This window comes from Puntigrus tetrazona, unplaced genomic scaffold, assembly GCF_018831695.1.
Source record: "Puntigrus tetrazona isolate hp1 unplaced genomic scaffold, ASM1883169v1 S000001057, whole genome shotgun sequence".
NCBI classification, from domain to species: Eukaryota; Metazoa; Chordata; class Actinopteri; order Cypriniformes; family Cyprinidae; genus Puntigrus; species Puntigrus tetrazona.
The window spans coordinates 164,823-186,995 of NW_025048646.1; the positions used below are offsets into that span (position 1 = coordinate 164,823).

At 46.3% G+C, this 22,173-nt stretch overlaps 8 non-coding genes across 8 annotated transcripts; 6 read left to right on the top strand and 2 right to left on the bottom strand.

Moving 5' to 3' along the window:
• Positions 1-331: 331 nt before the first annotated feature.
• On the bottom strand, positions 332-472 carry LOC122340447. Its single transcript, XR_006250224.1, has one exon. It is a non-coding gene; the product is annotated as a U4 spliceosomal RNA (small nuclear RNA).
• Positions 473-1,073: 601 nt separating this feature from the next.
• LOC122340464 lies at positions 1,074-1,181 on the top strand. The gene has a single exon (XR_006250241.1). It is a non-coding gene; the product is annotated as a U6 spliceosomal RNA (small nuclear RNA).
• A 528-nt stretch (positions 1,182-1,709) lies between these two features.
• On the top strand, positions 1,710-1,781 carry trnaq-uug. Its single transcript has one exon. It is a non-coding gene; the product is annotated as a tRNA-Gln (tRNA).
• A 333-nt stretch (positions 1,782-2,114) lies between these two features.
• trnap-agg lies at positions 2,115-2,185 on the top strand. The gene has a single exon. It is a non-coding gene; the product is annotated as a tRNA-Pro (tRNA).
• Positions 2,186-2,763: 578 nt separating this feature from the next.
• On the bottom strand, positions 2,764-2,903 carry LOC122340449. The gene has a single exon (XR_006250226.1). It is a non-coding gene; the product is annotated as a U4 spliceosomal RNA (small nuclear RNA).
• Positions 2,904-3,501: 598 nt separating this feature from the next.
• On the top strand, positions 3,502-3,607 carry LOC122340470. Its single transcript, XR_006250247.1, has one exon. It is a non-coding gene; the product is annotated as a U6 spliceosomal RNA (small nuclear RNA).
• Positions 3,608-4,129: 522 nt separating this feature from the next.
• trnaq-uug lies at positions 4,130-4,201 on the top strand. The gene has a single exon. It is a non-coding gene; the product is annotated as a tRNA-Gln (tRNA).
• A 545-nt stretch (positions 4,202-4,746) lies between these two features.
• On the top strand, positions 4,747-4,828 carry trnas-gcu. The gene has a single exon. It is a non-coding gene; the product is annotated as a tRNA-Ser (tRNA).
• Positions 4,829-22,173: the final 17,345 nt, after the last annotated feature.

The window sequence follows — 22,173 nt, forward strand, 5'->3', positions numbered from 1 at the left end:
CAACCCAGAGCTCTGCAGCTTTGTTTTCTGACACAGGCCATTCACTTCTTTGCGTGCCCTACTAACGAGCTGATGATAAGGGGCGTGTCGGATTGGACTGCTTAGTCGTTTTGCTCTGCGCGTGGGTTTGGAAGACCATCCTCACGGTCAATTCTTGTCCAATTCTTTTTAGAATCCAATCTGGCAAACACCATCGCTTTACACCTTTCGCTCATCTTCCTTGTCCGACACGCTCAATGCAGTTCCTCGGCTGCACAAAGGACAAAAACCTGCGTGATTGAAAAAAAGAAGAGAAAGAAGAAGAGCTTATCCTTTTCAACCAAGCGCAAAGCCTCCGGAGAGGCTGGCAAAAATTACCAAGGCTGACTGTATTTCAAGTCATCCCGGCGAGGTATTGGGTAAAGTTTTCAACCAGCAATGATCGCGCCTCGGATGAGCCTCATAGGCTACAATATTGCCTCTGCGAAAGAATGCCCACGAGTGCGCGACCTCTTCAGCCCACCTAAGTGGGCGTGGACCGACAGGGTGGTAACAAGCTTCAAACCGCCGCGCAGTCAGCCTTCTGGCCTGGGGGCTGCAAAGAGTGTCTGCTAACCCAGAGGACCCAGTATTCATCGCAGCTCAGTCGCGGGGTTACCTCCCGCATCCACCCTACCATTTACAACACGTTACGCTGGATCCCGGTCTGCCCGTCTCAGCGTGGGGCGCTTGCTTTAAAAATCGTTCCCCATCTCCTTTGCCCTAGAGATATTTCACCACAACCCAGCTGCAGTTCTTACATGTATTTAACTGCCGCAGCTGTCACCAGTCTGACTGGTTTTGTTTTCTCTCCTTTCCTGCCACCCCTTGTTTTTTGAGAAAGGCAGAGGCCACGCCCCCTTTTGCAATAGGTCTCGGTGCCATGGACAGGTGTGTCAGCCCCTTGCCTCAGCGGGCGCTGCTCGTGTACTGTACTGCACCCCAGTACAGCCGCGGTATCTGAGAGTGTCGAGGCGGCTCGATGGACCCTACCACCTTGGCGAGAGCTCGCGGGGACCGAAGGGTACACATACCTGGAGCCGAGCAGCAGTCTTGTGCTCGCCACGGCAGCACATATACTAAAATTGGATCGATACAGAGAAGATTAGCATGGCCCCTGCGAAAGGATGACACGCCAAATCCGTGAAGCGCTCCATCTTTTCAGTCACGATGCTCGTGCTCCTCCACTCTTTCTGCCTAGCGTCGTGAAAATAGGTTGAATGTACATTCGGGCGTTGAAAGGAGATCTGGCAAAAAAGCGGCCAAGTCGGATTTGCAGACTGGTCATCGGCGAGGTGACAGAGTGGTTAAAGCGATGGGCTGCTAATCCATTGTGCTCTGCGCGTGGGTTCGAATCCCATCCTCTTCGCTTGATGTCTTTCCAGGTAGCCAACCCAGAGCTCAGCAGCTCTGCTTTCCGCCCACCTCTTGTTCTGAGAAAGGCAGAGGCCACGCCCCCTTTTGCAATAGTACTCGGTGCCATGGACAGATGTGTCCAGCCCCTTACCTCAGCGGGCGCTGCTCGTTTGTACTATACTGCACCCCAGGTGTATCGTTTGGGCACAGTTCTGAAGCTTGCAGGTTTCAGCCTTTTCTACCTTACTAAAAAAGTGCAGACACCCTACTGATGCTTCCGATTTGACTGTGGCACTTTCCATCCCGTCTCTCTCCTCTCCGCCCAGAATCGCCGGGGTTCCATGGTGTAACGGTCAGCATTCTGGACTTTGAATCCAGCGATCCGAGTTCAAATCTCGGTGGAACCTCAGTGACCAAGAGCTCAAGCTCTGAGGGCCATCTGACCATTTAAGCAGCATCCTCCTAAAATCCATCTACATGTTAGGCCCAGCCCCAGTTTTCAATCCATTCAGAGACCGCCTGTCATTTGTTTGCCTTTGACACTGTGTCGAGGCTTCAATTATTTCCATGTTAGTTCAGAGTTCCTTATTTGTCTTTCATTTCTTGTGTTTAACTACTTTCATGACAAAAATTCCCTTATTTTGTAGTTGCTGTAGATGTTCTTTTCCTTTCTCTCTGCTAGGGAGGTGCCAAGGGGTTCCTGCAGAAGACCCCTGGTCAGGGCAGCTCAGTGCCCAGTAGGCTCGTTGGTCTAGGGGTATGATTCTCGCTTAGGGTGTGCGAGGTCCGGGTTCAAATCCCGGACGAGCCCGCCAGCAGCTTCTTCAGAAGCAGCCTTCTGTTCAGTTCTCTTTGACACTGCTAGGCCCTTGTTTTCTGTCAATGTCTGTTCTTTCCATTTTGACTCCTCCTTTCAGGTCTTCTTCAAAGAAGTCGCTACAAACTGGCCATCGGCGAGGTGGCGAGTGGATTAAGGCGATGGACTGCTAATCCATTGTGCTCTGCGTGTGGAGGTTCGAATCCCATCCTCGTCGCTTGGTGTCTTTCCAGGTGGCCAACCCAGAGCTCTGCAGCTTTGTTTTTCTGACACAGGCCATTCACTTCTTTGCGTGCCCTACTAACGAGCTGATGATAAGGCGTGTCGGATTGGACTGCTTAGCCGTTTTGCTCTGCGCGTGGGTTTGGAAGACCATCCTCACCTGTCAATTCTTGTCAATTCTTTTTAGAATCCAATCTGGCAAACACCATCGCTTTACACCTTTCGCTCATCTTCCTTGTCCGACACGCTCAATGCAGTTCCTCGGCTGCACAAAGGACAAAAACCTGCACGTGATTGAAAAAAGAGAAGAGAAGAAGAAGAGAGCTTATCCTTTTCAACCAAGCGCAAAGCCTCCGGGAGGCTGGCAAAAATTGCCAAGGCTGACTGTATTTCAAGTCATCCCGGCGAGGTATTGGGTAAAGTTTTCAACCAGCAATGATCGCGCCTCGGATGAGCCTCATAGGCTACAATATTGCCTCTGCGAAAGAATGCCCACGAGGTGCGCGACCTCTTCAGCCCACCTAAGTGGGCGTGGACCGACAGGGTGGTAACAAGCTTCAAACCGCGCGCGCAGTCAGCCTTCTGGCCTAGGGGCTGCAAAAGTGTCTGCTAACCCAGAGGACCCAGTATTCATCGCAGCTCAGTCGCAGGGTTACCTCCCGCATCCACCCTACCATTTACAACACGTTACGCTGGATCCCGGTCTGCCCGTCTCAGCGTGGGGCGCTGCTTTAAAAATCGTTCCCCATCTCCTTTGCCCTAGAGATATTTCACCACAACCCAGCTGCAGTTCTTACATGTATTTAACTGCCGCAGCTGTCACCAGTCTGACTGGTTTTGTTTTCTCTCCTTTCCTGCCACCCCTTGTTTTGAGAAAGGCAGAGGCCACGCCCCCTTTTGCAATAGGTCTCGGTGCCATGGACAGGTGTGTCAGCCCCCTTGCCTCAGCGGGCGCTTCTGCGTGTACTATGCTGCACCCCAGTACAGCCACGGTATCTGAGTGTCGAGGCGGCTCGATGGACCCTACCACCTTGGCGAGAGCTCGCGGGGACCGAAGGGTACACATACCTGGAGCGAGCAGCAGTCTTGTGCTCGCCCGGCAGCACATATACTAAAGTGGATCGATACAGAGAAGATTAGCATGGCCCCTGCGAAAGGATGACACGCCAAATCCGTGAAGCGCTCCATCTTTTCAGTCCACGATGCTCGTGATCCTCCACTCTTTCTGCCTAGCGTCGTGAAAATAGGTTGAATGTACATTCGGGCGTTGAAAGGAGATCTGGCAAAAAGCGGCCAAGTCGGATTTGCAGACTGGTCATCGGCGAGGTGACAGAGTGGTTAAGGCGATGGGCTGCTAATCCATTGTGCTCTGCGCGCGTGGGTTCGAATCCATCCTCTTAAGCTTGATGTCTTTCAGGTAGCCAACCCAGAGCTCAGCAGCTCTGCTTTCCACCTCTTGTTCTGAAAGGCAGAGGCCACGCCCCCTTTTGCAATAGTACTCGGTGCCATGGACAGATGTGTCCAGCCCCTTACCTCAGCGGGCGCTCTCGTTTGTACTATACTGCACCCCAGGTGTATCGTTTGGGCACAGTTCTGAAGCGTGCAGGTTTCAGCCTTTTCTACCTTACTAAAAAAAGTGCAGACACCCTACTGATGCTACCAATTTGACTGTGGCACTTTCCATCCCGTCACTCTCCCTCTCCGCAGAATCGCTGTGGTTCCATGGTGTAACGGTCAGCATTCTGGACTTTGAATCCAGCGATCCGAGTTCAAATCTCGGTGGAACCTCAGTGACCAAGAGCTCAAGCTCTGAGGGCCATCTGACCATTTAAGCAGCATCCTCCTAAAATCCATCTACATGTTAGGCCCAGCCCCAGTTTTCAATCCATTCAGAGACCGCCTGTCATTTGTTTGCCTTTGACACTGTGTCGAGGGCTTCAATTATTTCCATGTTAGTTCGAGTTCCTTATTTGTCTTTCATTTCTTGTGTTTAACTACTTTCATGACAAAAATTCCCTTATTTTGTAGTTGCTGTAGATGTTCTTTTCCTTTCTCTCTGCTAGGGAGGTGCCAAGGGGTTCCTGCAGAAGACCCCTGGTCAGGGCAGCGCAGTGCCCAGTAGGCTCGTTGGTCTAGGGGTATGATTCTCGCTTTGGGTGCGAGAGGTCCGGGTTCAAATCCCGTCAGAGCCCCGCCAGCAGCTTCTTCAGAAGCAGCCTTCTGTTCAGTTCTCTTTGACATTGCTAGGCCCTTGTTTTCTGTCAATGTCTGTTCTTTCCATTTGACTCCTCCTTTCAGGTCTTCTTCCAAAAAGTCGCTACAAACTGGCCATCGGCGAGGTGGCGAGTGGATTAAAGCGATGGACTGCTAATCCATTGTGCTCTGCGCGTGTGGGTTCGAATCCCATCCTCGTCGGCAGTGTCTTTCCAGGTGGCCAACCCAGAGCTCTGCAGCTTTGTTTTCTGACACAGGCCATTCACTTCTTTGCGTGCCCTACTAACAAGCTGATGATAAAGGCGTGTCGGATTGGACTGCTTAGCCGTTTTGCTCTACACGCGTGGGTTTGGAAGACCATCCTCACCGGTCAATTCTTGTCCAATTCTTTTTAGAATCAATCTGGCAAACACCATCGCTTTACACCTTTCGCTCATCTTCCTTGTCCGACCACGCTCAATGCAGTTCGGCTGCACAAAGAAGACAAAAACCTGCGTGATTGGAAAAGAGAAGAGAAAGAAGAAGAGCTTATCCTTTTCAACCAAAGATCGCAAAGCCTGGTGGGCTACAAGTGGGAAGAAAATCAGCACCAAGGCTGACTGTATTTCAAGTCATGTCTGAACTTAGGTTTTGAATGTTTAATATTTTTTCAACCAGCAATGATCGCGCCTCGGATGAGCCGGAGAATGCCACGAGGTGCGCGACCTCTTCAGCCCACTAAGTGGTCAGAAGTAGCACCTATCACGGCCAAGATCGGCTGGATGAAGCACCTGGATGTTTGAACTTAGGTTCCAGGGAATGCTTAAATATTTGTTCCAGGTGGCCAGGGTGGTGGATGGGTAGAGTGGGAAAGAGTCCAAGAAGTGGCAACTTTCACGGCCAATATCGGCTGGATGAAGTGCCTGGATGTCTGGACGCTTACAAATTTGTTCCAGGTTAACCATGGTCGAGTGGGAAACCAACCAAGAAGTCGAACTTAACCCGGCCAAGTTCGGCTGGATGAAGCACCTGGATGTTTGGATTTAGGATTTGAACGCTTACACATTTCTTTCAGGGTTACCATGGTTGAGTGGGAAAGAGTCAGAAGTAGCACCTATCATGGCCAAGATCGGCTGGATGAAACGCCTGGATGTCTGTGGTTAGGTTTTGAATGCTTAAAAATTTCTTCCAAGGAAACCATGGTCAAGTGGGAAAACGTCTGAGAAGTTACACTTAACCCGGCCAATATCGCCTGGTTGAAGCACCTGGTTGTCAGGACTTAGGTTTTAAACACTTAAAAAATTCCTCCAGAGTTGTGGGGGTCAAGTGGGAAAGAGTCCAAGAAGTGGCACCTATCACGGCCAAGATCGGCTAGATGAAGCGCTTGGATGTTTGGATTTAGGATTTGAGCAGCTTACAAATTTCTTTCCAGGGAGTTACCATGGTTGAGTGGAAAAGTCCTAGAAAGTCGCATATTAACCCAGCCAAGATCGGCTGGATGAAGCACCTGGATGTCTGGGGTTAGATTTTGAATGCTTAAAAATTTCCTCTATGGTTACCATGGTCGAGTGGGAAAGCCTCTGAAAAATCGCACTTAACCCGGCCAAGATCGGCTGGATGAAGCACCTGGATGTTAGGATATAGATTTTGATCACTTAAAAATTTCCTCCAGGGTTTTCATGGTAGAGTGGTAAAGAGTCCAAGAAGTAGCACCTAACTTGGCCAATATCGGATTGAGGAAGCGCCTGGATGTCTGAACTTAGGTTTTGAATGCTTAAAAATTTGTTCCAGGTTAACCATGGTCGAGTGGGAAACTGTCCAAGAAGTCGAACTTAACCCGGCCAAGATCGGCTGGATGAAGCACCTGGATGTCTGGATATTTAGATTTTGAATGCTTAAAAATTTCTTTTAGGATTACCATGGTCGAGTGGAATAGCGTCTGAAAAGTCGCACTTAACCCGGCCAATATCGGCTGGATGAAGCACCTGGATGTCTGGGTTTAGATTTTGAATGCTTAAAAATTTCCTCCAGGGTTACCATGGTCGAGTGGGAAAAGAGTCAAGAAGTAGCACCTAACTTGGCCAAGATCGGCTTGATGAAGCGCCTGGATGTTTGGAGATAGGTTTTGAATGCTTAAAAATTTGTTCCAGGTTAACCATGGTCGAGTGGGAAACTGTCCAAGAAGTCGAACTTAACCCGGCCAAGATCGGCTGGATGAAGCACCTGGATGTTTGGATATAGGTTTTGAACACTTAAAAATTTCTTTTAGGATTACCATGGTCGAGTGGAATAGCGTCTGAGAAGTCACACTTAACCCGGCCAATATCGGCTGGATGAAGCACCTGGATGTCTGAACTTGGGATTTTGAACACTTAAAAATTTCTTCCAGGGTTACCATGGTCGGAGTGGGAAAGCGTCCAAGAAGTGGCACCTATCATAGCCAAGATCGGCTAGATGAAGCGCCTAGATGTTTGGAGATAGGTTTTCAACGCTTAAAATTTCTTCCAGGGTTACAATGGTCGAGTGGGAAAGCGTCCGAGAAGTTGAACTTTACCCGGCCAATATCGCCTGGATGAAGCGCCTGGATGTCTGGGTTTAGATTTTGAATTCTTAAAAATTTCATCCAGGGTGGTGGGGCTCGAGTGGGAAAGAGTCCAAGAAGTAGCACCTATCACGGCCAATATCGCCTGGACGAAGCGCCTGGATGTCTGAACTTAGGTTTCGAACACTTAAAAATTTCTTTCAGGGTTACCATGGTCGAGTGGGAAAGCGTCTGAGAAGTCGCACTTAACCCGGCCAATATCGCCAGGATGAAGCGTCTGGATGTCTGGGCTTAGGTTTTGAATGCTTAGAAATTTCTTTCAGGGTTACCATGGTCGAGTGGAAAAGCGTCCTAGAAGCCGCACCTAACCCGGCCAATATCGCCTGGATGAAGCGCCTGGATGTCTGGGCTTAGGTTTTGAACGCTTAGAAATTTTCCTTCAGGTTCACCATGGTCGAGTGGGAATATGTCAGAAAAATCGCACTTAACCTGGCCAATATCGCATGGATGTCTGGACTTAGGTTTTGAATGCTTAAAAATTTCCTCCGGGGTTACCGTGGTCGAGTTGGAAACCGTCCGAGAAATCGCACCTATCCCGGCTAAGATCGGCTGGATGAAGTGCCCGAATGTTGGGTCTAAGGATTTGAACATTTAAAAATTTCTCCAGGGTTTGGAATGGTCGAGTGGGAAAGCGTCGAAAAGTCGCATCTTTCATGTCCAACCGGCCAATGAATCGCCTGGATGTTTGGAGCCTGGATTTTAACGGTTAAAAATTTCTTGCTTAAAAATTTACAATGGTCGAGTGGAGAAAAGCCGTCCGAGAAGTTGAACTTAACCGGCCAACATCGTTTGGACAGCCCTGGATGCCTGGATGTCTGGAGTTTAAATTTTGAATGCTTAAAATGTCTGGGTTTAGGAGTTTGAATGCCTAAAAATTTCCTCCAGGGCTACCAAAGTCGAGTGGTAAAGCCTGTGAGAAAGTCGCATAACCCGGCCAAGATCGGCTGATGAAGCGCCTGGATGTCTGGAGTTAGATTTTAAAGCGCTTAAAAATTTCTTCCAGGGTTACCATGGTGAGTGGAAAAGCGTCCGAGAAGTTGCACTTAACCCGGCTTTGATCGCCTGGATGAAGCGCCTGGATGTCTGGGGTTAAATTTTGAATCAAAAAATTTCTTTTCCAGGGGCCTACCATGGTAGAGTGGAAAAGCCTGGAGTGTTTGACCCGGCCAAGATTTTGCTGCATTTAAAATAATTCTGGACCAGGGTGGCTTGGGGTTGAATGGAAAAGGTCGAGTGGAAAAAGTAGCAAGTTTCACGGCCAAGATTAGCTAGATGAAGCGCCTGGATGTCTGGACCTTAAATTTTGAAGTTTTAAAAATTTTCTCCAGGGTTACCATGGTTGAGTGGAAAAGCGTCCAGAAGTAGCACCTTTCACAGCCAAGATTGGCTGGATGAAGCGCCTGGATATCTGGACTCAGGTTTTGAAAATTTAAAAATTTTCTCCAGGGTTACCATGGTTGAGTGGAAAAGCAGTCCAGAAGTAGCACTTAACCCAGCCAAGATCGGCTGGATGAAGCGCCTAGATATCTGGACTCAGGTTTTGAAAATTTAAAATTTTCTCCAGGGTTACCATGGTTGAGTGGAAAAGAGTCAAGAAGTAGCACCTTTCACAGCCAAGATTGGCTGGATGAAGCGCCTGGATATTTGGCATTAGGTTTTGAATTCTTAAAAATTTTCTCCAGGGTACCATGGTTGAGTGGAAAAGAGTCAAGAAGTAGCACCTTAACCACAGCCAAGATTGGCTGGATGAAGCGCCTGGATGCTTGGACTCAGGTTTTGAAAATTTAAAAATTTTCTCCAGGGTTACCATGGTGAGTGGAAAAGCATCCAAGAAGTAGCACTAACCCAGCCAAGATCGGCTGGATGAAGCGCCTAGATATCTGGACTCAGGTTTTGAAAATTTAAAAATTTTCTCCAGGGTGGCAGTGGTTGAGTGGAAAAGAGTCAAGAAGTAGCACCTTTCACAGCCAAGATTGGCTAGATGAAGCGCCTGGATGTTTGGCATTAAGTTTTGAATTCTTAAAAATTTTCTCCAGGGTTACCATGGTTGAGTGGAAAAGAGTCCAGAAGTAGCACTTAACCCAGCCAAGATCGGCTGGATGAAGCGCCTGGATGTTTGGACTCAGGTTTTGAAAATTTAAAATTTTCTCCAGGGTTACCATGGTTGAGTGGAAAAAGAGTCAGAAGTAGCACCTAACCACGGCCAAGATTGGCTGGATGAAGCGCCTGGATGTTTGGCATTAAGTTTGAAATTAAAAATTTTCTCCAGGGTTTCCATGGTTGAGTGGAAAAGAGTCAAGAAGTAGCACCTTTCCCAGCCAAGATCGGCTGGATGAAGCGCCTGGATGTTTGGCACTCAGGTTTTGAATTCTTAAAATTTTCTCCAGGGTTACCATGGTTGAGTGGAAAAGAGTCAGAAGTAGCACTTTCAGCCAAGATTCGGCTGGATGAAGCGCCTGGATGTTTGGCTCAAGTTTTGAATTCTTAAAAAATTTTCTCCAGGGTTACCATGGTTGAGTGGAAAAGAGTCCAGAAGTAGCACCTTTCACAGCCAAGATTGGCTGGATGAAGCGCCTGGATGTTTGGCATTAAAGTTTTGAATTCTTAAAAAATTTTCTCCAGGGTGACTGGGGTTGAGTGGAAAAGAGTCAAGAAGTAGCACTTTCACAGCCAAGATCGGCTGGATGAAGCGCCTGGATGTTTGGCATTAAGTTTTGAATTCTTAAAAATTTTCTCCAGGGTTACCATGGTTGAGTGGAAAAGCGTCCAGAAGTAGCTTAGCAGCCAAGATTGGCTGGATGAAGCGCCTGGATGTTTGGACTGAAGTTTTGAAAATTAAAAAATTTCCTCCAGGGTGGCAGGGGTTGAGTGGAAAAAGAGTCAGAAGTAGCACCTTTCACGGCCAAGATTGGCTGGATGAAGCGCCTGGATGTTTGGCATTAAGTTTTGAATTCTTAAAAATTTTCTCCAGGGTTACCATGGTCGAGTGGAAAAGCGTCCAGAAGTAGCACTTAACCCAGCCAAGATTGGCTGGATGAAGCGCCTGGATATTTGGACTCAGGTTTTGAAAATTTAAAAATTTTCTCCAGGGTGTCAGTGGTTGAGTGGAAAAAGAGTCAAGAAGTAGCACCTTTCACGGCCAAGATTGGCTAGATGAAGCGCCTGGATGTTTGGCATTAAGTTTTGAATTCTTAAAAATTTTCTCCAGGGTTACCATGGTTGAGTGGAAAAGCGTCAGAGTAGCATAACCCAGCCAAGATCGGCTGGATGAAGCGCCTGGACGTTTGGACTTTCAGGCTTTGAAAATTAAAAATTTCCTCCAGGGTGGCAGGGTTGAGTGGAAAGAGTCCAGAAGTAGCACCTTTCACGGCCAAGATTGGCTAGATGAAGCGCCTGGATGTTTGGCATTAAGTTTTGAATTCTTAAAAATTTTCTCCAGGGTTACCATGGTCGAGTGGAAAAGCGTCAGAAGTAGCATAACCCAGCCAAGATCGGCTGGATGAAGCGCCTGGATATTTGGACTCAGGTTTTGAAAATTTAAAAATTTTCTCCAGGGTGGCAGTGGTTGAGTGGAAAAGAGTCAAGAAGTAGCACCTTTCACGGCCAAGATTGGCTAGATGAAGCGCCTGGATGTTTGGCATTAAGTTTTGAATTCTTAAAAATTTTCTCCAGGGTTACCATGGTTGAGTGGAAAAGCGTCAGAAGTAGCACTTAACCCAGCCAAGATCGGCTGGATGAAGCGCCTGGATGTTTGGACTTTCGCTTTGAAAATTTAAAAATTTCCTCCAGGGTGGCAGTGGTTGAGTGGAAAGAGTCAGAAGTAGCACCTTTTCACGGCCAAGATTGGCTAGATGAAGCGCCTGGATGTTTGGCATTAAGTTTTGAATTCTTAAAAATTTTCTCCAGGGTTACCATGGTTGAGTGGAAAAGCGTCAAGTAGCATAACCCAGCCAAGATCGGCTGGATGAAGCGCCTGGATGTTTGGACTCAAGCTTTGAAAATTTAAAAATTTCCTCCAGGGTTGGCAGTGGTTGAGTGGAAAAGAGTCAGAAGTAGCACCTTTCACAGCCAAGATCGGCTAGATGAAGCGCCTGGATGTTTGGCATTAAGTTTTGAATTCTTAAAAAATTTTCTCCAGGGTACCATGGTTGAGTGGAAAAGCGTCAAGAAGTAGCACCTTTCACGGCCAAGATCGGCTGGATGAAGCGCCTGGATGTTTGGCATTAAGTTTTGAATTCTTAAAAATTTCCTCCAGGGTTACCATGGTTGAGTGGAAAAGCGTCAGAAGTAGCACCTTTCACAGCCAAGATCGGCTGGATGAAGCGCCTGGATGTTTGGCATTAAGTTTTGAATTCTTAAAAAATTTCTCCAGGGTTACCATGGTTGAGTGGAAAAGCGTCAAGAAGTAGCACCTTTCCCAGCCAAGATTGGCTGGATGAAGCGCCTGGATGTTTGGCATTAAGTTTTGAATTCTTAAAATTTTCTCCAGGGTTACCATGGTTGAGTGGAAAAGAGTCAAGAAGTAGCACTTTCACAGCCAAGATTGGCTGGATGAAGCGCCTGGATGTTGGACATTAAGTTTGAAAATTCTTAAAAATTTTCTCCAGGTTACCATGGTTGAGTGGAAAAGCGTCCAAGAAGTAGCACTTAACCCAGCCAAGATTGGCTGGATGAAGCGCCTGGATGTTTGGCATTAAGTTTTGAAAATTAAAAATTTCCTCCAGGGTGGCCATGGTTGAGTGGAAAAAGAGTCAGAAGTAGCACCTTTCACGGCCAAGATTGGCTAGATGAAGCGCCTGGATGTTTGGCATTAAGTTTTGAATTCTTAAAAATTTTCTCCAGGGTTACCATGGGTGAGTGGAAAAGCGTCAGAAGTAGCACTTAACCCAGCCAAGATCGGCTGGATGAAGCGCCTGGATGTTTGGACTTAAGTTTTGAAAAATTAAAAATTTCCTCCAGGGTGGCTGGGGTTGAGTGGAAAAAGAGTCAAGAAGTAGCACCTTTCCACGGCCAAGATTGGCTAGATGAAGCGCCTGGATGTTTGGCATTAAGTTTTGAATTCTTAAAAATTTTCTCCAGGGTTACCATGGTAGAGTGGAAAAGCGTCAAGAAGTAGCATAACCCAGCCAAGATTGGCTGGATGAAGCGCCTAGATGTCTGGACTCAGGTTTTGAAAATTAAAAAATTTCCTCCAGGGTGGCAGTGGTTGAGTGGAAAAGAGTCAAGAAGTAGCACCTTTCACGGCCAAGATTGGCTAGATGAAGCGCCTGGATGTTTGGCATTAAGTTTTGAATTCTTAAAAATTTTCTCCAGGGTTACCATGGTTGAGTGGAAAAGCGTCAAGAAGTAGCACTTAACCCAGCCAAGATCGGCTGGATGAAGCGCCTGGATATTTGGACTCAGGTTTTGAAAATTAAAAAATTTCCTCCAGGGTGGCAGTGGTTGAGTGGAAAAGAGTCAGAAGTAGCACCTTTCACGGCCAAGATTGGCTAGATGAAGCGCCTGGATGTTTGGCATTAAGTTTTGAATTCTTAAAAATTTTCTCCAGGGTTACCATGGTTGAGTGGAAAAGCGTCCAGAAGTAGCACTTAACCCAGCCAAGATCGGCTGGATGGAAGCGCCTGGATGTTTGGGCTCCAGGGTTTTGAAAATTCAGAAAAGCATTTTCTCCAGGTTGGCCATGGGCCTGGAGTGGAAAATTGTCTTAAGAAGTAGCATAGTTCCAGCCAAGATCGGCTGGATGAAGCGCCTGGATATCTGGACTCAGGTTTTGAAAATTAAAAATTTCCTCCAGGGTGGCAGTGGTTGAATGGAAAAGAGTCAAGAAGTAGCACCTTTCACGGCCAAGATTGGCTAGATGAAGCGCCTGGATGTTTGGCATTAAGTTTTGAATTCTTAAAAATTTTCTCCAGGGTTACCATGGTCGAGTGGAAAAGCGTCAAGAAGTAGCACTTAACCCAGCCAAGATCGGCTGGATGAAGCGCCTAGATATCTGGACTCAGGTTTTGAAAAATTAAAAAATTTCCTCCAGGGTGGCTGGGGTTGAGTGGAAAAGAGTCCAGAAGTAGCACCTTTCACGGCCAAGATTGGCTAGATGAAGCGCCTGGATGTTTGGCATTAAGTTTTGAATTCTTAAAAATTTTCTCAGGGGTTACCATGGTCGAGTGGAAAAGCGTCAGAAGTAGCACTTAACCCAGCCAAGATCGGCTGGATGAAGCGCCTGGGCGTCTGGACTCAGGTTTTGAAAAATTAAAAATTTCCTCCAGGGTGGCAGGGTTGAGTGGAAAAGAGTCAAGAAGTAGCACCTTTCACGGCCAAGATTGGCTAGATGAAGCGCCTGGATGTTTGGCATTAAGTTTTGAATTCTTAAAAATTTTCTCCAGGGTTACCATGGTCGAGTGGAAAAGCGTCCAGAAGTAGCATAACCCAGCCAAGATTGGCTGGATGAAGCGCCTGGGCGTCTGGACTCAGGTTTTGAAATTTAAAAATTTCCTCCAGGGTGGCAGGGGTTGAGTGGAAAAGAGTCCAGAAGTAGCACCTTTCACAGCCAAGATTGGCTAGATGAAGCGCCTGGATGTTTGGCATTAAGTTTTGAAAATTAAAAAATTTTCTCCAGAGTTACCATGGTCGAGTGGAAAAGCGTCCAGAAGTAGCGCTTAACCCAGCCAAGATCGGCTGGATGAAGCGCCTAGATATTTGGACTCAGGTTTTGAAAATTAAAAATTTCCTCCATGGTGGCAGGGGTTGAGTGGAAAAGAGTCAAGAAGTAGCACCTTTCACGGCCAAGATTGGCTAGATGAAGCGCCTGGATGTTTGGCATTAAGTTTTGAATTCTTAAAAATTTTCTCCAGGGTTACCATGGTCGAGTGGAAAAGCGTCAGAAGTAGCATAACCCAGCCAAGATCGGCTGGATGAAGCGCCTGGATGTTTGGGCTCAGGTTTTGAAAGCTTAAAAATTTTCTCCAGGGTTACCATGGTGAGTGGGAAATTGTCAAGAAGTAGCACCTTTCCGGCCAAGATCGGCTGGATGAAGCGCCTGGATGTCTGGACTCAGGTTTTGAAAATTTAAAATTTCCTCCAGGGTGGCTGGGGTTGAGTGGAAAAGAGTCCAGAAGTAGCACCTTTCATGGCCAAGATTGGCTGGATGAAGCGCCTGGATGTTTGGCATTAAGTTTTGAATTCTTAAAAAATTTCCTCCAGGGTGGCAGGGTTGAGTGGAAAAGAGTCAGAAGTAGCACCTTAACCCAGCCAAGATCGGCTGGATGAAGCGCCTGGATGTTTGGACTTAGGTTTTGAAAATTAAAAATTTTCTCCAGGGTTGGCATGGATTGAGTGGAAAAAGAGTCAAGAAGTAGCACCCTTTCACGGCCAAGATTGGCTAGATGAAGCGCCTGGATGTTTGGCATTAAGTTTTGAATTCTTAAAAATTTTCTCCAGGGTTACCATGGTCGAGTGGAAAAGCGTCAGAAGTAGCACTAACCCAGCCAAGATCGGCTGGATGAAGCGCCTGGATATTTGGACTCAGGTTTTGAAAATTTAAAAATTTCCTCCAGGGTGGCAGGGGTTGAGTGGAAAAGAGTCAGAAGTAGCACCTTTCATGGCCAAGATTGGCTAGATGAAGCGCCTGGATGTTTGGCATTAAGTTTTGAATTCTTAAAAATTTTCTCCAGGGGTTACCATGGTCGAGTGGAAAAGCGTCAAGAAGTAGCACTTAACCCAGCCAAGATCGGCTGGATGAAGCGCCTGGACGTTTGGACTTTCGCTTTGAAAATTAAAAAATTTCCTCCATGGTGGCAGGGGTTGAGTGGAAAAGAGTCAAGAAGTAGCACCTTTCACGGCCAAGATTGGCTAGATGAAGCGCCTGGATGTTTGGCATTAAGTTTTGAATTCTTAAAAATTTTCTCCAGGGTTACCATGGTGAGTGGAAAAGCGTCAAGAAGTAGCACTTAACCCAGCCAAGATCGGCTGGATGAAGCGCCTGGATGTTTGGACTCAGGTTTTGAAAGCTTAAAAATTTTCTCCAGGGTTACCATGGTCGAGGAAATTGTCTGAGAAATCAAACCTATTCCAGCCAAGATCGGCTGGATGAAGCGCCTAGATGTTTGGACTCAGGTTTTGAAAATTAAAAAATTTCCTCCAGGGTGGCAGGGTTGAGTGGAAAAGAGTCAAGAAGTAGCACCTTTCACGGCCAAGATTGGCTAGATGAAGCGCCTGGATGTTTGGCATTAAGTTTTGAATTCTTAAAAATTTTCTCCAGGGTTACCATGGTCAGGAGTGGAAAAGCGTCAGAAGTAGCACCTAACCCAGCCAAGATCGGCTAGATGAAGCGCCTGGATGTTTGACTCAGGTTTTGAAAATTAAAAAATTTTCTCCAGGGTTACCATGGTGAGTGGAAAAGCGTCAAGAAGTAGCACCTAACCCAGCCAAGATCGGCTGGATGAAGCGCCTGGATGTTTGCACTCAGGTTTTGAATTCTTAAAAAATTTTCTCCAGGGTGGCCATGGTTGAGTGGAAAAGAGTCAGAAGTAGCACTTTTCACGGCCAAGATTGGCTGGATGAAGCGCCTGGGCGTTTGGACTTTAAGCTTTGAAAATTAAAAATTTCCTCCAGGGTGGCAGTGGTTGAGTGGAAAAGAGTCAGAGAAGTAGCACCTTTCACGGCCAAGATTGGCTAGATGAAGCGCCTGGATGTTTGGCATTAAGTTTTGAATTCTTAAAAATTTTCTCTCAGGGTTACCATGGTGAGTGGAAAAGCGTCAGAAGTAGCACTTAACCCAGCCAAGATCGGCTGGATGAAGCGCCTGGATATTGGACTCAGATTTTGAAAATTAAAAAATTTTCTCCAGGGTGGCAGGGGTTGAATGGAAAAAAGAGTCAAGAAGTAGCACCTTTCACGGCCAAGATTGGCTAGATGAAGCGCCTGGATGTTTGGCATTAAGTTTTGAATTCTTAAAAATTTTCTCCAGAGTTACCATGGTCGAGTGGAAAAGCGTCCAAGAAGTAGCACTTAACCCAGCCAAGATCGGCTGGATGAAGCGCCTAGATATCTGGACTCAGGTTTTGAAAATTTAAAAATTTCCTCCAGGGTGGCAGAGGGTTGAATGGAAAAGAGTCCAAGAAGTAGCACCTTTCACGGCCAAGATTGGCTAGATGAAGCGCCTGGATGTTTGGCATTAAGTTTTGAATTCTTAAAATTTTTCCAGGGTTACCATGGTGAGTGGAAAAGCGTCCAGAAGTAGCACTTAACCCAGCCAAGATCGGCTGGATGAAGCGCCTGGATATCTGACTCAGGTTTTGAAAATTAAAAATTTCCTCCAGGGTGGCAGTGGTTGAGTGGAAAAAGAGTCAAGAAGTAGCACCTTTTCACGGCCAAGATTGGCTAGATGAAGCGCCTGGATGTTTGGCATTAAGTTTTGAATTCTTAAAAATTTTCTCCAGGGTTACCATGGTCGAGTGGAAAAGCGTCCAAGTAGCACTTAACCCAGCCAAGATCGGCTGGATGAAGCGCCTGGACGTTTGGACTCAGGTTTTGAAAATTAAAAAATTTCCTCCAGGGTGGCAGTGGTTGAATGGAAAAGAGTCAAGAAGTAGCACCTTTCACGGCCAAGATTGGCTAGATGAAGCGCCTGGATGTTTGGCATTAAGTTTTGAATTCTTAAAATTTTCTCCAGGGTTACCATGGTTGAGTGGAAAAGCGTCAAGAAGTAGCACTTAACCCAGCCAAGATCGGCTGGATGAAGCGCCTGGATGTTTGGCATTAAGTTTTGAATTCTTAAAAAATTTTCTCCAGGGTTACCATAGTCAAGTGGAAAAGAGTCAGAAAGTAGCACTTAAACCAGCCAAGATCGGCTGGATGAAGCGCCTGGATCGTTTGGCGTTTGGACTTAGGTTTTGAAAATTAAAAAATTTCCTCCAGGGTGGCAGTGGTTGAGTGGAAAAGAGTCAAGAAGTAGCACCTTTCACGGCCAAGATTGGCTAGATGAAGCGCCTGGATGTTTGGCATTAAGTTTTGAATTCTTAAAAATTTTCTCCAGGGTTACCATGGTGAGTGGAAAAGCGTCCAGAAGTAGCACCTTAACCCAGCCAAGATCGGCTGGATGAAGCGCCTGGATGTTTGGACTCAGGTTTTGAAAATTAAAAATTTTCTCCAGGGTTACCATGGTTGAGTGGAAAAGAGTCAAGAAGTAGCACCTTTCCCAGCCAAGATCGGCTGGATGAAGCGCCTGGGCGTTTGGCATTAAGTTTTGAATTCTTAAAAATTTCCTCCAGGGTGGCCATGGTTGAGTGGAAAAGAGTCCAAGAAGTAGCACTTTTCCAGCCAAGATTGGCTAGATGAAGCGCCTGGATGTTTGGCATTAAGTTTTGAAAAATTAAAAATTTTCTCCAGGTGGCACCATGGTGAGTGGAAAAGAGTCAAGAAGTAGCACCTTTAACCCAGCCAAGATCGGCTGGATGAAGCGCCTGGATGTTTGGGCTCAGGTTTTGAATTCTTAAAAATTTTCTCCAGGGTTACCATGGTTGAGTGAAAAAGCGTGAGAAGTAGCACCTAACCCAGCCAAGATCGGCTGGATGAAGCGCCTGGATGTTTGGACTTAGGTTTTGAAAATTAAAAAATTTCCTCCAGGGTGGCAGTGGTTGAGTGGAAAAGAGTCAAGAAGTAGCACCTTTCCACGGCCAAGATTGGCTAGATGAAGCGCCTGGATGTTTGGCATTAAGTTTTGAATTCTTAAAAATTTTCTCCAGGGTTACCATGGTCGAGTGGAAAAGCGTCAAGAAGTAGCACTTAACCCAGCCAAGATCGGCTGGATGAAGCGCCTGGATGTTTGGACTCAGGTTTTGAAAGCTTAAAAATTTTCTCCAGGGTTACCATGGTTGAGTGGGAAATTGTCAGAAAATAGCACCTATTCCGGCCAAGATTGGCTAGATGAAGCGCCTGGATGTTTGGCATTAAGTTTTGAATTCTTAAAAATTTTCTCCAGGGTGGCCATGGTTGAGTGGAAAAGCGTCAAGAAGTAGCACCTTAACCCAGCCAAGATTGGCTGGATGAAGCGCCTGGGCGTTTGGACTTTCGTTTTGAAAATTTAAAAATTTCCTCCAGGGTGGCAGTGGTTGAGTGGAAAAGAGTCCAAGAAGTAGCACCTTTCACGGCCAAGATTGGCTAGATGAAGCGCCTGGATGTTTGGCATTAAGTTTTGAATTCTTAAAAATTTTCTCCAGGGTTACCATGGTCGAGTGGAAAAGCGTCAAGAAGTAGCACTTAACCCAGCCAAGATCGGCTGGATGAAGCGCCTGGATGTTTGGACTTAGGTTTTGAAAATTTAAAAATTTCCTCCAGGGTGATTGGGGTTGAGTGGAAAAGAGTCAAGAAGTAGCACCTTTCACGGCCAAGATTGGCTAGATGAAGCGCCTGGATGTTTGGCATTAAGTTTTGAATTCTTAAAAATTTTCTCCAGGGTTACCATGGTTGAGTGGAAAAGCGTCCAGAAGTAGCACTTAACCCAGCCAAGATCGGCTGGATGAAGCGCCTGGACGTTTGGACTTCAGGTTTTGAAAATTAAAAAATTTCCTCCAGGGTGGCAGGGGTTGAGTGGAAAAGAGTCAAGAAGTAGCACCTTTCACGGCCAAGATTGGCTAGATGAAGCGCCTGGATGTTTGGCATTAAGTTTTGAATTCTTAAAAATTTTCTCCAGGGTTACCATGGTTGAGTGGAAAAGCGTCCAAGAAGTAGCACGGCTAACCCAGCCAAGATCGGCTGGATGAAGCGCCTGGATGTTTGGGCTCAGGTTTTGAATTCTTAAAATTTTCTCCAGGGTTACCATGGTTGAGTGGGAAAGAGCGTCCAAGAAGTAGCACCTAACCCAGCCAAGATCGGCTGGATGAAGCGCCTGGGCGCTGGACTTAGGTTTTGAAAATTTAAAAATTTCCTCCAGGGTTGGCAGTGGTTGAGTGGAAAAGAGTCAAGAAGTAGCACCTTTCACGGCCAAGATTGGCTAGATGAAGCGCCTGGATGTTTGGCATTAAGTTTTGAATTCTTAAAAATTTTCTCCAGGGTTACCATGGTCAGTGGTGGAAAGCGTCAAGAAGTAGCACTAACCCAGCCAAGATCGGCTGGATGAAGCGCCTGGATGTTTGGGGCTCAAGTTTTGAAAGCTTAAAATTTTCTCCAGGGTTACCATGGTTGAGTGGGAAAGAGTCAGAAAAGCACCTTTCCACGGCCAAGATTGGCTAGATGAAGCGCCTGGATGTTTGGCATTAGGTTTTGAATTTTAAAAAATTTCTCCAGGGTTACCATGGTTGAGTGGAAAAGCGTCCAGAAGTAGCACTTAACCCAGCCAAGATCGGCTGGATGAAGCGCCTGGGCGTTTGGACTTCAGGCTTTGAAAATTAAAAAATTTCCTCCAGGGTGGCAGTGGTTGAGTGGAAAAAGAGTCAAGAAGTAGCACCTTTCACGGCCAAGATTGGCTAGATGAAGCGCCTGGATGTTTGGCATTAAGTTTTGAATTCTTAAAAATTTTCTCCAGGGTTACCATGGAGTTGAGTGGAAAAGCGTCAAGAAGTAGCACTTAACCCAGCCAAGATCGGCTGGATGAAGCGCCTGGATGTTTGGACTCAAGTTTTGAAAATTTAAAAATTTCCTCCAGGGTGGCAGTGGTTGAGTGGAAAAGAGTCCAAGAAGTAGCACCTTTCACGGCCAAGATTGGCTAGATGAAGCGCCTGGATGTTTGGCATTAAGTTTTGAATTCTTAAAAATTTTTCTCCAGGGTTACCATGGTCGAGTGAAAAAGCGTCAAGAAGTAGCATAACCCAGCCAAGATCGGCTGGATGAAGCGCCTGGATGTTCTGGACTCAGGTTTTGAAAATTTAAAAATTTCTTCCAGGGTGGCAGGGGTTGAATGGAAAAGAGTCAAGAAGTAGCACCTTTCACGGCCAAGATTGGCTAGATGAAGCGCCTGGATGTTTGGCATTAAGTTTTGAATTCTTAAAAAATTTTCTCCAGGAGGTTACCATGGTCAGAGTGGAAAAAGCGTCAAGAAGTAGCACTTAACCCAGCCAAGATCGGCTGGATGAAGCGCCTGGACGATTGGACTTTTAAGTTTTGAATTCTTAAAAATTTCCTCCAGGGTGGCAGTGGTTGAGTGGAAAAGAGTCAAGAAGTAGCACCTTAACCCAGCCAAGATCGGCTAGATGAAGCGCCTGGATGTTTGGGCTTAGGTTTTGAAAGCTTAAAAATTTTCTCCAGGGTTACCATGGTTGAGTGGAAAAGCGTCAAGAAGTAGCACCTATCACCCAGCCAAGATCGGCTAGATGAAGCGCCTGGATGTTTGGACTCAGGTTTTGAAAATTAAAAATTTTCTCCAGGGTGGCAGGGGTTGAGTGGAAAAGTGTCAAGAAGTAGCACTTAACCCAGCCAAGATCGGCTGGATGAAGCGCCTGGACGTTTGGACTTTCGCTTTGAAAATTAAAAAATTTCCTCCAGGTTACTGGGGTTGAGTGGAAAAGAGTCCAGAAGTAGCACCTTTCACGGCCAAGATTGGCTAGATGAAGCGCCTGGATGTTTGGCATTAAGTTTTGAATTCTTAAAAATTTTCTCCAGGGTTACCATGGTCGAGTGGAAAAGCGTCCAAGTAGCACTTAACCCAGCCAAGATTGGCTGGATGAAGCGCCTGGATATCTGGACTCAGGTTTTGAAAATTAAAAAATTTCCTCCAGGGTGGCAGGGGTTGAATGGAAAAGAGTCAAGAAGTAGCACTTTTCATAGGCCAAGATTGGCTAGATGAAGCGCCTGGATGTTTGGCATTAAGTTTTGAATTCTTAAAAATTTTCTCCAGGGTTACCATGGTGAGTGGAAAAGCGTCAGAAGTAGCACTTAACCCAGCCAAGATCGGCTGGATGAAGCGCCTAGATGTCTGGACTTCAGGTTTTGAAAATTAAAAATTTTCCTCCAGGGTGGCAGGGGTTGAGTGGAAAAGAGTCAAGAAGTAGCACCTTTCCACGGCCAAGATTGGCTAGATGAAGCGCCTGGATGTTTGGCATTAAGTTTTGAATTCTTAAAAATTTTCTCCAGGGTTACCATGGTCGAGTGGAAAAGCGTCCAGAAGTAGCACTTAACCCAGCCAAGATTGGCTGGATGAAGCGCCTGGATGTTTGGACTCAGGTTTTGAATTCTTAAAAATTTTCTCCAGGGTTACCATGGTTGAGTGGAAAAGCGTCAGAAGTAGCACCTAACCCAGCCAAGATCGGCTGGATGAAGCGCCTGGGCGTTTGGACTTTCGTTTTGAAAATTTAAAAATTTCCTCCAGGGTGGCAGGGGTTGAGTGGAAAAGAGTCCAGAAGTAGCACCTTTCACGGCCAAGATTGGCTAGATGAAGCGCCTGGATGTTTGGCATTAAGTTTTGAATTCTTAAAAATTTTCTCCAGGGTTACCATGGTCGAGTGGAAAAGCGTCAAGAAGTAGCACTTAACCCAGCCAAGATTGGCTGGATGAAGCGCCTGGACGTTTGGACTCAGGTTTTGAAAATTTAAAAATTTCCTCCAGGGTGGCAGTGGTTGAGTGGAAAAGAGTCAAGAAGTAGCACCTTTCACGGCCAAGATTGGCTAGATGAAGCGCCTGGATGTTTGGCATTAAGTTTTGAATTCTTAAAAATTTTCTCCAGGGTTACCATGGTCGAGTGGAAAAAGAGTCCAGAAGTAGCACTTAACCCAGCCAAGATCGGCTGGATGAAGCGCCTGGGCGTTTGGACTTCAGGCTTTGAAAATTTAAAAAATTTCTCTCCAGGGTGGCAGGGTTGAGTGAAAAGAGTCAAGAAGTAGCACCTTTCACGGCCAAGATTGGCTAGATGAAGCGCCTGGATGTTTGGCATTAAGTTTTGAATTCTTAAAAATTTTCTCCAGGGTTACCATGGTGAGTGGAAAAGCGTCCAGAAGTAGCCTTGGACTTTCGCTTTGAAAACCCAGCCAAGATCGGC